The sequence below is a fragment of the Sciurus vulgaris genome (assembly GCF_902686455.1).
Source record: "Sciurus vulgaris genome assembly, chromosome: 12".
Taxonomy (NCBI): domain Eukaryota; kingdom Metazoa; phylum Chordata; class Mammalia; order Rodentia; family Sciuridae; genus Sciurus; species Sciurus vulgaris.
The window spans coordinates 33,968,167-33,983,306 of record NC_136473.1 but is presented as its reverse complement, the minus strand read 5'-3'; the positions used below and the strand labels follow the sequence as shown (position 1 = coordinate 33,983,306).

The following is a 15,140-nucleotide window of genomic DNA, read 5'->3' as shown; positions in this document are numbered from 1 at the left end:
GCCTCCTCTCATTTAAAAAGAGTATTGGCTCTTGTGTGTTTATTGAGTAGATAAGTTTTTGGGTAACTGAGTGATACACAATCAACATCATCCTCCGACAGTTAACCCTTTTTTCATCCACATGGGATGTAGCAGAGAAGTCCCGCACAGCACAATATAAGAGGGAAAGAAGGAAGATCCGGATTTGGTAAAGAATGGTGTGGTTTTTATAACTAATCTTACCATAATGACACTAAATGGAAAGTAGTTTCATAAAGGAACAATTTAGTTCTAATGTTTTTTCAAAGATTTTAATGTTTACAATTAATTTTAATTTGTAACAAAAGTAAGATTGCTCTCATGTCTCAGAAATACTAATTCCTCAAGTGTTTTAAATTTAGAAAGTGAAAATGCTTCACAAATAATACCTGTTAACAGTAGTAGCCAGTTGGAAAAGAACCATCATGTATTTTATTGTTAATCTGAAAACTAGAAAATAACCCAATTTTTACAAATTAACTATTCTTGCTTTGAGATTTTTCGCAGAGTTTCAAATAACTGTAGACTCTACAGGTTTATAAATATTAGGTTGTGGCCAAAATATTTATCCTCCATTAAAACTTTACTTAATCCATGATGCTTTTTGTTCACTTTTTACCTCCCTGGAGTATCCCTGTACCTACTAGAAACTCCATGGGACCCTAAATTCTCAAAATCTGGCTCTAAAGATACTGTATGACAAGGCAAGCCCTCCTTCTCAGCAGGAACCATATTCATCAGACATTATAGGTACTGAGCTTATTAGTGTTGCCAAGGAAAACACAAATATTTTTATGATGAAAGAAAAACAGAATAAAACTCCATAATTGAGGTTAATGTTTAAAAGTCAACAAAGCATAACATATGGTATCTCAGTATCACCCAATAAATTTAATGTGACATCTAAAAACATGTTAACAATTGATGTATGATTGGCAGATTTCAAAATAAGTCAGTCCAATAAAGAAGATTTTTAGGTCCCTTCTGTTCTTTAGTTGTGTGTACTTGGATGTATTTTGCTTTATTTATATATTTTAGTGTAAAATTATGCATGTTTATATCTTCCTTGTATATTATCTTAGAATTTCTTGAGGATAGAAAACACTGATTTTGAATGAGGGCTGTTGCCCACAATAAAGTAATATTGCCTGAGTTAATTTCTATTTCCCTACATTTTTTGTCCTAATTTTTATTGCATAGTATAAGGTCTTTTCCTGGAGCTGGATATGGTGACATATGACTGTAATCCCAGTGGCTCAGGAGGCTGAGGCAGGAGGACTTCGAGCTCAATATCAGTCTCAGCTATTTAGTGAGACCTTAAGTAACTTAACCACATCCTATCTCTAAAAAATTATGAAAAGTGTTGGGGATGTTTTTCAGTGGTTAAGCTCCCTTGGGTTGGTCCCTGGTACCAAAAAAAATCCAGTTGTTTCATGGGAAATAGAAAACATGTCTTCTTAACTATGACTAATAACATTTATAATGATAGATTATAATAAATTACTTTAAAATTATCAAAGTATTATAGCCTCCATAAAAGATCAGAGGTTTGCACTATCAATTCTATTGCTAAATAAGAAAATGAAATATGTGAGAGAAACTTCCTCTACAAAAAGAATGGGAAACTACAATTAAGTCAGAAGTTAGAAACTCTTACTGGATTGTTAAAATATAACAAAATTTCATTGTAACTTATTGTTTCAAATTTTCAAGTGATACTCATTTCTATGCTAATGAGCAGGAGAAGTGTGTTGTAATCAATCATAATTCCTGCTGTACTCTATTCATATTTTGTACATAGAATTTTGTGAGATATCAATTCTCATTCATCCTGTGTTCTCTGGCCAGAACTCATATCTGATTTAATTTGTTGTCCTTGAAAATTGGTGGTTAGCTTCACAGGTATCTAAGAAAACTTCAAGCTAACAGAAATTATTCAGAAAAAAAGTTACTATGAAAAGATTGTTCTCAGTTCCCAAACTGAGGGTCATTTACAGAAGCATGACCTTGATGAGTGTCTGTAAGTCATAGAATGCCTTGCCATAAATGATTTGGGGTGACGTGCCCATAACATTGCACACACAGATTGGATTCCCACTAGGACTTGTGGTGACTCACACTTCTTGCCTCACACAGAAATACCAGAAAAGTTACAGTTAGGACTAAAGAAATCCCTGTCTGATATCAGGAAAGTAAAATCTTATATTGCTTCGAAGTTAGTGAAAGGTGAACACATAGTCTTATTAATATCTAATTCTGGATCAAGATTCACCATCTCATTGTTCAGAAGGCAGGCATTCACTGAAGTCCATGATATTGTAAGCAATCATTTCATTTCTATAAAAAAAATCAGTGCAAGTCACATTCCTGAAATTTGGAAGCTAAGTATGAAATAAGGCTAGACCTAGTGTGTCAGAAGTGAATTAAGACCCCAAATGCCTATTCCTCCCACTGAACATACTGGATGTAGGATGAGGGAGATAATCAACTTTTGTGCCCTCTTTTTGATGTGTTTTATCTTCACTGTCCAGACACTTCTATCATAGCCAGCCCTGTTGTCTAATATCACTTAAATCCAACACCATCTCAGGGACGCCTAAACTTTAGGATCTGACACCCTCTCAAAAATGTTTTTAAATCCATAAAATGAAATACTAAGGATGCAAAGAAGATGGATTTATATGAAATAAACTTGTGAAAATTAAAATCACTGTTATGTGATAACAAATACATATGGATATGTATTATCCGTTTAAAAAACAATAAGACTTATGGTTTTGGTGGGCCTAATAATTACTATGTGAGTATAGAAAGCATTTTAAGGTATTTTCTACAATTATAAGTGAAATAAATATAACTGGTATCTCATTAGTGATAAAGCCACAGGTATAAGGACTATGACAGTTGTTTATGACCTCAACCTTTAAATTGAAGGAAACACTGAATCTCCATGGGACATCAAAAAGAGCAAAACTGTGCATTATCCACTCAAGTTCACAAACCCTCAGGTTTGACCTATGGATACATAATGGAAACAAGTTCAGTTCTCATATAGAACCACTTCTCTTTACCAGTGTCCCCAGAAGATATCAGTGATATTATCAGTTTATTCTAAGGTCCCAAAGTACTGGCATATGATGAAGACATTCATGATCCAGCTGTCATGATCACTCCTGAACACATCTTCTAAAGACAGCTTCTTTCATATACACCTTAGTCAATAAAGGTCAAGCCAAACTGAATTTCTAATGTTTTCTTGTATTACCTTATTTCTTGAGGAATATACTTCTCTCACTATATCTAGTAAATTTTACAACAAAGACAACTAATTTTCTAAAGATAGCATAATTTATAAAACTCTATGGAAGTCAGGCATGGTGGCTCACACCTATAAATCCCAGTGGTATGGGAGGCTGAGGCAGGAGTCTCGTGAGTTCAAAACCAGCCTCAGCAATGGTGAGGTGCTAGCAACTCAATAAGACCCTGACCCTGTCTCTAAATAAAATACAAATTAGGGCTGGAAATGTGGGTCAGTGATTGAGTGCTCAGTATAAACAACAACAACAACAATGAAAACTTTATGGAGAGGTTATAAACAATTTAAGAAAATAAATTTATTTTAAAAATATAGTTTAACTCCAACAATGACTGAAGAATTAAGTGGAGCTCACTTTATAGAAGAAAATTAGAAATGTATGCACCTTTGTGTATTTGTGTATATATATATATATATATATGTACCTAATTATATGTTGATGAGGCTACAGATTAATAGTAACAATCACTAAAAAAAAAAACACAATTATGTTTAGAGTAATTTATATTTTTTGTCTCAGTAATACTATTTCCAATCACCAATTCTATGGAAATGGTATAACAAAAACACATATAAGTAATGATGTTCAAAGAAATGTGATTTCTTATTAAAAAGAATAACAGGAAATATTTATTCTAAGAGTAGAGAAATGGACTTTTGCAAAAACTTAGCAAATAAAACATTAAAATATAAACATCTAATGTAGCAAAGAATACATCGCATATTTATGTTGCCTGAATTGTAATCCTAGCTTTACTATCATATAACCATGAGACCATATACCAGTTACTTATATCTGCTGTTTGCTCCTATGAAAAAAGTGAAGCTAATAATAAAACTTGAAAGTTGTGAAGATGAAATAAATTTCAAGCACACAGTAAGCCCTCTGTAAGTTTTGGTTATGATTAAGACTATGATTTTCATTATTATTATCACATGTAAACACCAGAAATTTTTAAAATAAGACTGCAATAAGAACAAAATAAAAATTGTATCATTATATATCTCATTAAAAGAATGAATCTACATACACCTCACAGGAAAAGTTCAGTATGTTATTAGGGTGATGAGATTTTATTGGAATTTTAGCTTATGTTGTCATATCTGACTTCCACTTACTAATAAATATAATGATTATTTAATAATATTTTTCTGTATAATTGACTTTCTGCATTTTCTCCAGAATAACAGTCATCACTTCTGTTGCAATGAAACCCGTTTCCTTGTTTAGTATTCTCTTTTTATATGCTACTTATGTATTATTATTATTATGTATTATTATTATATGTATTATTATTATTATTATTATTTTATTTATGTCCTTTCTTTTATTTACTTTTATTTTTTTTCCCATTACTTTACCTAAAACTTTGTAAGGATAAACAGTTGATAATAGTTTCTTCCAGCCTCTGTGAATATCAAAAGTGATATTTTGAGGTGAAATGCCTGAGTTCTCTTTGCCAAATCCTTAATTCATGGATCCAACCATGACATAAATTCATTTCTATTTGGCTGTGTTGACAGGGATAACTATTTGTAGAATCATACATAATACATATTCTTTTGTCATCAATATAATGTCATGCAATGCTATATTCATTGCTATTCTTTGCTAATTATTATAACACATAAAATAAAAATATTTCTGGGATATTTAACAGCATTTAAAAATGATTTTAAAGATTACTGATATGACAGCTTATTTGTCTAAAAGAAGACTCAGCATATTTTACATGGTTGTCTATATAAAATATGGAGATATTGGGTTTGGTGTTCTAGAGTAAACAACCTGCACTGAAGGCTATTTATTTTATGGTTACGTACGTTAGCATTAGCTGCTTGGATGAAAGCCATCATTTGTTGCCTTCTTTCTCTCAGAATTTTTCTTCTAACACCTGTGTGAGATGCATGAAAATTAAAAAAAAAAAAACACACACAACAAAGTAAATTGAATATAAGTATAAGCCGAATGGTTGTTATTATTTTGGGAGGATAAATTTCATCAGTGTTTGATGCATATGTGTATCACTTAGGATAATAGCTGCACTCATTTCTTTAAAAGTTGATAAAACAAATTTGCCTCAGGTTCTGATCTCATAAACCAGAATGACACCAGTGTGAATTTGTAGAGTTGAATTATAAACCTCTGAAGAGCAGTCATATTATGAAAACACTGATACCACTTCAACTTTGGAAATATTAATGACAAATTTGTTAAAGAAGAGATAAAGGTATACTAGCTATTAACAACAGCATGCTTTAAAAATAAAGAGACAAGAAGTTCAGAAAAAAAAAACAAAATGAATATACAGGATTATAGGAAATAAATTATTGAACAAGAAGAAAATAAGATAATTTCAGAGGATAAATAGACAAACGTTTTGATATTTATTTTTAAAGAAAATCATATTACTCCCAAAATTTGTAGACGACTCTCAATAATTTTATGAAGTCCATCATAGGAATGTTATTTTAAAATTTATAGTAAAAATTTTGTGTACCCTGTGATATCACATTATTTTAAATTTTCCCGGATGTGCTAAGGCTTTAACTTGACTACATTAAATTGTTATCATGCTCCTTGATGTATATGTATATGGTCTTTCTTAAGTACTACACATATATGCATAAAATCTCCTAGGGGGTATAAATATAATAATTTGGGGCCATATGATTATTTGCCTGAGAAAGGCTTTCTGACTTTATTCTGCTATTATGACCCTTCAGTATTAAGCTAGATGTTTATGTTAGAATTAAATTCTGTGTGTAAAGTAAGTGCTCTACCCCTGAACTGCTTTCCCAGATCTTTCTATTTTATCTTGGGAGAAGGTGTTGCTAAATTATCCAGGCTACACTTGGGATCCTCCTGCCTCAGCTTTCTAAGTGACTAGAGTTACAGGTAGGCCACATTTACACTCAGGTATATTTTCTACCTCACTTTAAAAATGATATTCTCAGAATATCATCTATTATTTACAGGATGTCTATTTAACTTTTATCTTATTTAAATTTCAGAACATCCCTAAATTTACTAATAAGAAACTGAATTTCAGAAAAGTTTCAAAATACCTGAAACATACAAATATAAATTGGCATGACCTGTATTTTAGTTAATAGTTTTGTTGTTGTTGTTGTTGTTTGTACCAGGGATTGAGCCCAGGGGCACTTAACCACAGAGTCATATCCCCAGTCCTTTTTATATTTATTTTAGAGATAGAGACAGAGTCTTGCTGCATTGCTTAGGGCCTCAATAAGTTGCTGAGGCTGGCTTTAAACTCAAGTTCCTCTTGCTTCAGCCTCCCCAGTGGCTGGGATTACAGACTGGTGCCACTGCACCAGACAATAGTTCTTAATTATCTATTTTTATTCAGTAAATGTGTTTAAAATTTATAATTTGAATCAGGCATGGTGGCATAGTGGCATCTAAGAGACACAGAAGACTGAGGCAGGAAGATCACAAGTTCCAGGCCAGTTTGGGCAATTCAGCAAAACCTTTCCTCACAATAAAATAAAAAGGCATAGGGATATTCCTTAGGGGTAGAATGCTCCTAGGTTCACACCCCATTACTGCAAAAACAAATATAAAGCCAACTAAATAACAAAAATAAATAAAATTCAAAATTTAGTTAAACATTTAAATAGACACTTCATGCATATTTAATTAAACATTTAAATTTCAATTTTTGAGAAACTAAAAGCATTTAACTGGAATAATAAAACATCTATTGAAGTTGCAAATGCATTATAGGTAGCCACAGGTATTTAATGTCTGAACACCTGAAAATAATATTAAGGATACAATGATAATTTTATGTTCATAATGTGTTCATCTTAGGAGAATCTGCATTCCTTAATATAAAGACAGAAATGTTGTACTTGTTAGCATAAAAAAATGAAAAGATTATCAAAAAGCAATTCCAAACCCTGCTTGAAGGTTTAAAAATATTATTTGCATATCTCAAATTCCCTGCAAATCAACAGATCATATAAAAATACATCAGTAAATAAAATATTTTAGTTATATTTATTTTAAATGCACTGATTGTTTCATTATTTTCTGTTGTATCTTATGAGAATAGTACTGTACTACTGGGTTCAGGAGATTACAACTGGCAGACCCAGCGCCAGCCACCTGAGCCATGACAGGGCAACAATCGTCCAGGCCAAGGCGCCCTGAGCTGGCCGCGTCCTACACAGCCCAGAGGCGTGGTCGTCCTGCCCAGCAGCACAGATGTATTCATTACAAACTTTAAACTGCAAAATCTGTCAGGCAGGAAGGTGTGTTTCAAAGTGAAGTCTAGGGCATCTTGGTGGTCAGCGTGCAGCCCAACAGTGGGATCATTGACCCAGGGTCCACGATGACTGTTTCAGTGATGCAGCCCTTTGACTATGATCCCAATGAAAAGAGTAAACACAAGTTCATGATGCAGACCATTTTTGATCACCAAACACTTCAGATATGGAAACTGTGGAAAGAGGTAAAACCCAATGAACTAATGGATTCTAAATTAGATGTGTTTTTGAAATTCCGAATTATCTGGAACCTAGCAAAGCTGTTCCACTGAATGAATCTAAGATAGATGGACGCGTGCCAAAACTGCATCGAATGAGAATGAAACAAGGAAACTCATGGACGAGTGTAAAAGAATTCAAGGAGAGATGATGAAGCTGTCAGAAGAAAAGCGACACCTGAGGGATGAAGGCTTAAAGTTCAGGGAGGTAGCACACTTCGGATAAATCCGGATATAATGTCATCAGTCCTCTCCCTTCACTTCTTGCTGTGATTGCAGCCATTCTCATTGGATTCTTTCAAGGGACATGCAGAATGCAGTTTCTTTTTCCTTTTTCTTTATCTTTTTTTTTTCCTCTTGACCAAAAAAGATTTGTTTACCTACCATTTCATTGGTAGTAGAGCCCACAATGATCATGTTTTTTGTGTGTGTACAGTATTGTAGAGGCTTTGCCTTTAATGGTCTTTTACTGTTAGAAAACACAATAAAAACAAACTGGCTACTGGACAAATTGTATATTATCAAATCATCACTAGCAGATGTCAGCTGCACATTCAGTCCTTTATGAAATTGATAAATAAAGAATTGTTCTTTCTTTGTGGTTTTAATACAGGTTCAAGAATTGTTCCAAAAAAGAGATTACAACTTAAAATTGAATATATGTTGTTAAAGTTAATGCTCCTTTGTACTGAATAAATTACCCATCATTACAATGGTGGCTAAGAAATTTCTCAATATCATTTCAAAATGCTACAGACTTGTGAAACTATAATGGTTTGTAATAGAAGTCTTCAGACTAGGGCATTAGCACTCCCAGTATTCAGCCTAGCAATTTAGTTGAACATGGCATGGGAATTTTAGAATCTATAATAATAATCCTCAGTGTCTCAGGGTAAAGAGCATTTTGTCTACTTTTACTTTCATTTCCACTTTCTCAGAGACCACTATTTGGTTTATTCAGTTTTTATTGAGAGAAGGGCAACAATGAGTGTAATTCAAGAAGTTTGTACACATTCATATTAGGATATTAAATTTGTTCATTTGTGAATAAAACAAAATATCATTCCAATTGAATAAACTCAGTGACAGATGATGAGATATGTGTGTAATGCATAATAATAGAAATGTTAATATTATGTCACAATTCTAGAGTAATGTCTTACATTTTGCAATGGTTGGGGTGAAATGTAGTTCTGATCATCAATAGTTGTGTTTAATTGAAAAAATGCAACACTGCTTCAGTTTTTATTTTCATTTGTTAACATGAGACTCTTGCAAACTATTTAGCAAATTTCCACCTGTTTCCTAAGATGTAAATTGATGCAGTAATAGAAATATTATAAAATTATTTGAAGATTAAATGATACAATGTATTTATAATTATGTCTTATACAGTTCTTGATAAATAGTAAAGTAAAATAATGATTGAAATCACTCTGCTTAGTGAAATCCAATAAGCAATACATTTCCCATTATTTCCTTTCCTTAAAGATAAAATGTGGCACACACAATTTTATCAATGTCTATCCAATTTCTTTCAATATTCCCATTTAGAAGAAAAATTATTTGATTTTTCCATTTATTTTTTTCTAAATCAATAAATTTTTCTTTGCATTTATTTTCTTTTCATTGTATGTATCTAAAATATATAGAACAGAAATACAATGCATTTATTAAAATATATAGAGCAGAAATACAATGCATTTATTGTTAATTTAACTCTTAAAATTATTTGTGATGGATAAAAATATGTGGCTACTTTAAATGCTGACCTGGAAATCAAAATATTTTTCTGGTAATATACAGGTTATTTGGTCAATTTTTGTTTTATGTTTTGTAGTTTTTAAACTACATGTAATTTTTACTTCCAATATGATAATTAAATCACTGATTAATTATCAAATTATGGGTAATTTTCCTTTGTTTTTATGGTTTCAGTTTGAAAAATAGAAATCAAATTTAATAATACACCATAATCACAAATTCATGGAATCAAAATTATGGCAACTGTATCGGGATTATAAGCTGCCTTTAAAAAGCAGAATACACAATTGGAATAATAGAAGTTACTTAACACTTAATCTTTCCTGGTAACTGAGCTCTTTCAGAAAGTCACACTGTTAATGAGACTTTCCAATTTGTGCTTTCCTTTAATTCAATCTCTGGAATCATGGCAGGCTTCTTTACAGATTTATATATATATATATATATATATATATATATATATATATATATATCAATGTATCTATGTATCAATGTATATATGTGTGTATATTTAGCATCATAACATGAACATTTTATGTTTAAATATTTTAAAAGTCAATGTGCTTTCTATAATGAACACCTAGGGCATTTGTATCTGAAAACATAATGCTATTCCTGAGAACTTAATTCTTGTGATTGTCCTGGTAAAGGAAACTCATTAATCACTGAAGTTAAGCAGAACTTAGAAATTTGAGGGATTGTCTTCCCTGGTGAAAAAGCAGCTTCACACTCTCCCTCCAGCCTGGCTAAGGCACTAAGTTTCCTTCAAGATACAGCCATGTTTTCAAAGTGACACTGAGTTCACTTTGAAATGAAGAACCACAGAAGGGATGGGTATATAGCTCAGTTGGTAGAGTGCTTGCATTGCAAGCACAAGGCCCTGGGTTCAATCCCCAGCTCTGCAAAAAAAAAAAAAAAAAAAAAAAAAAAAAACCACAGAAGCCAGAGCATGTGAGGAGGAACCTCCTGGAGTTCTTGATAGTTTCCTCTGGTCTTATACCAATGCATCTATTATGAATAATTTGAAGTTTTTGAGAAACCATAGTAGGGAATGCACTGACTACTGGCCCAGAGTAGTAATACTGTCTGAAAGCTACCTTTTTGAATGTCTGCACTGAACAACAAAAGATCAAAAAATGAATTTAAATTCATTTCCAATTTGTGCTTTCCTTTAATTCAATCTCTAGAATCATGGCAGGCTTCTTTACAGATTTATCTAAATCTAATTATTCAAGCATATTACCTAAAAGTTTTTTATTTTTTAATTTAATTAATTAATTAATTTATTTATTTATTTTTAGTCATGTTATATTGAATAACAACAGATGGGGAAAAAGCTAAAGTATGGCTACAATTTTTTACCCACCAAACAAGTTTCTTCATCATTCATGTTTCTGTTCAAACTCCTTTCGAACACAGTAATATTTAAAGTCTGATTTATGGTTGTTATCCTAACTCATAAATATTTGTGAAAGACTAAAATATTTATAAGGCATAAAATATGTATTCAGAGATACTACCTCCATTCAGTGTTCTTGAAACAATTTTAAAAGTTCCTATTCACATTTTTAATTCTCATCTTTTATTAAGAACTTACCTTCACCAAGAGAACATTGCATAATAATTTTTTTTAAATGAAGAAGAAAGACCGAAAGCAGACTGCCAGTGGAGCGACAGCTGCCTGCTGTTGCCTGGAATTTCACTGTCACAGTACCTGCAGGTTTGGTTACACGTGGCTGCTGCCATTTTGAGACAACAAACAGGACCCCTGGGCAGACTGACCAATCCCTTTCTCCAGGACTCTTCAGACCGACCAACCACTCCCTGCCTCTGAGACTCAGATCGACTGATTGCTCCCTGCCTCCAGGACCCCACCTCCAGGATCCCTCAACCACACTGACCACATCCTGCCTCCAGGACCCCTGCCTGAACAATAGCACTTCATTTCCAGGAACCTGGGACAACCAAGTCCACACCCTGAGTTGCAGCTCCCTATTTACCAACATATTTGAAAGCCAGAGTGGCCATCTTGGATCATCTTGGAAACAGTAACTCCCATTTTAGGTGTGGCAAATCTGATCCCGAGATGCCTGCTGGAGACTGGAGGCTCATTGTCAGATTCCTCTCATGCATCAGGCTACTGAAGACTGGGAGGTTAAAATGGCATATGACTATTATGGTGTAGATTTATTTTTCTTTTTTCTTTTGTTTTTCTCCTTTTTGAAAAAATGTAAGTTTTTATTTCTTTACTTTTCTCACTCTATTTTCCTTTTGTTTACCTGTTTCTTCAGAGACTCTTCCATTGCTCATGCTAACAATCAACTTCATTTGATTACACTTTTACTCTTTCTACTCTTTAGAACTTCTATATATTCTTTTCTTATTCCATTAACAGCTACATCTTACACCCCTCCCCATCCTCTTTGTCCTCCATTAGAAATGGCAAACCTTATTGCAAATCTATTTGTTACACTGTAGATAATAATTGAAATCATTCTGTTTATTATGACAATATTGTTAATGTCTTCATAGGGGCTATTTGGTTTAGGGTTACATATTGTCTGTACTGGGCACTGCTAATATTGATCTCCCCCTTAAGGAAAAGTTTTTGGAAACCTATATGGTCACTATAAGCCTACTGGGGGGAAACTGCAATACCCCAGATCTGCACTGCTAGAGGGGAAGATACATGAGCAACATGAAGAAACAAGGAAAGAAAATGATCCAAACAAACCTAGATTCTACATTAAAATAATCCAGTGTCAGCATGATAGAAGAAAAAGAGTTCAGAATATACATAATTAAAATGATGTGCAAAAAAATGGATGAGACAAAAGAACAAATGCAGGCAATGAATAATCACTTCAATAAGCAATTGAAAGAGCAACTGCAGAAAGCTAAAGATCATTTCAACAAAGAGATAGTGATTCTAGAAAAAAAAAAACAGACAGAAATCCTTGAAATGAAGAAAACAATAAACCAAATAAAGAACTCAATGGAAAGCATTCCCAACACACTAGACCACTAGGAAGACAGAACTTCAGACAATAAAGACAAAATATTTAATCTTGAAGCTAAAATTGCACAAACAGAGAAGATGGTAAGAAATCATGAACAGAACATCCAAGAACTATGGGACATCATGAATTATTGGAATTATCAGAATTGAGGAAGACACAGAGATACAAATGAAGAAATGAACAATCTATTCAATTAAATAATATCAGGTAATTTTCCAAACCTGAAGAATTAAATGGAAAATCAAATACAAGAGGTTTACAGAGCACCAAATGCACAAAATCAAAACAGATTCACAAGAAGGAACATTATAAAGAAAATGCCTAATATACAAATAAAGATAGGATTTTGAAGGTTGCAAGAGAAAAAGCATCAGTTTACATAAGCAGATTTCTCAGCCCAGACTCTAAAAGCTAGAAGAGCCTGGAACAATATATTTCAAGCTCTGAAAGAACATGGTTGCCAACCATGAACACTATACACAGCAAAACTGCCCTTCAGACTTAAAAATGAAATAAAATCTTCCCATGAGAAACAGAAGCTAAAAGAATTTACAAATAGAAAGTCTGAACTACAGAATATTCTCAACAAAATATTCCATGAGGAGGAAATGAAAAATAACAATGTAGGTCAGCAAGGGGAGGAACTACCTTAAAGGAAAAACCAAACAAAGGAGAAACCAAGTTAAGTTAAAAACCACAAATAAGCCCAAATGACTGGGAATACAAATGATATCTCAAAAACAACCTTGAACATTAATGGCCTAAACTCATCAATCAAAGGACATAGACTGGCAGATTGAATTACAAAGAAAGACCCAACAATATGCTGCCTTTAAGAGACTCATCTCATAGATAAGGACATCCACAGTCTAAAGGTGAAAGGATGGGAAAAAACTTACCACAAACATGGACACAATACAAAAGCTGGGGTTTCCATTCTTATTTCAGATAAAGTGGATTTAAAGTCAAAGTTAGAGGGATAAAGAAGACACTGCTTACTGTTTAAGGGAACCATAAATCAGGAAGACATAACAATTATAAATAATTTATGCCCCAAACAACAGTGCATACATGTACATCATACAAATTCTCCTCAATTCCAGGAATCAAATAGACCACAACACAGTAATTCTGGGTGACTTTAACACACCACTGTCACCACTGGATAGATCTTCCAAACAAAAACTAAACAAAGAAACCATAGAACTCAATAACATAATAAATAACCTAGACTTAACAGACATATATAGAATATTTTTCCATCAATGAGTGAATACACTTTCTTCTCAGCAGCACATGGAACCTTCTTGAAAATAGGTCATATACTATACTACAAAGAAGTCCATAGTAAATGCAAAAAATAGAGACACTACCTTGTGTTCTATCAGATCATAATGGAATGAAATTAGAAATCAATGACAAAATAAAAAAACAGAAATTTCTCCAACACCTGAAGACTAAATTATATGTTATTGAATAAAGCATGGATAACAGAAAACATCAGGGAGGAGATAAAAAAAATTCTTAGAGGTAAATGAGAATGGCGTTACAACATATCAAAATCTCTGGGACTCTATGAAAGCAGTTCTAAGAGGAAAATTTATTGCATGGAGCACATTCAAGAAAAGAATAAAAAGTCAACAACTAAATGACCTAACCTTACAGCTCAAAAGAACAACATAACAACACCAAAAAGTAGTAGAAGACTGGAAATAATTAAAATCAGAAATGAAATTGAAACAAAAGAAACAATTCAAAAAATTTACGAAACAAAAAGTTGGCTCTTTGAAACAGAAAACAAAGTAGACAAACACTAACAAAGAGAAGGAGAGAGAAGACTCAAATTACTAAAATTCATGATGAAAAATGAAATATCACAACAGACACTACTGAAATATATAACATAATGAGAAGCTACTTTGAAAATCTATACTCCAACAAAATAGAAAATATCAAAGACATTGACAAATTTCTAGAGACATATGATCCTCCTAAACTGAACCAGGAGGACATACACAATTTAAAAATATCAATATCAAGCAATGAAATAGAAGATGCTATCAAAATCCTACAAACCAAGAAAAGACCAGGACCAGACAGGTTCTCAGCCAAGTTCTACAAGACCTTCAAAGAAAAACTTATTCCAATACTTCTCAAACTGTTCCAGGAAATAGAAAATGAGAGAACCCTATCAAACTCATTCTATGAAGCTAATATTACACTCATACCCAAGCCAGACAAAGACACATCAAGGAAAGAAAATTTTAGACTAATATCTTTAATGAATATAGACAGAAAAATCCTTAACAAAATCCTGGGAAACCACATCAAAAATATATTAAGATGATAGTGCACCACAATCAAGTGGGGTTCATTGCTAGAAAGCAAGGTTGGTTCAACATCTGGAAATCAAAAATGTAATTCATCACATCAATAGACTTAAGTATAATAATCTTATGCTTATTTCAATTGATGCAGAGAAAGCATTCAACAAATTATAACACCCCTTCA

At 32.7% G+C, this 15,140-nt stretch overlaps 1 pseudogene across 1 annotated transcript; it reads left to right on the top strand.

Annotated features, from left to right (window-relative positions):
- Positions 1 to 2,019: 2,019 nt before the first annotated feature.
- Positions 2,020 to 8,344, top strand: LOC306641919 (vesicle-associated membrane protein-associated protein A-like; annotated as a pseudogene). The gene is made up of 2 exons: positions 2,020 to 2,038; positions 7,497 to 8,344. The product of its transcript is annotated as a vesicle-associated membrane protein-associated protein A-like (transcript).
- The last annotated feature ends 6,796 nt before the right edge of the window (positions 8,345 to 15,140 follow it).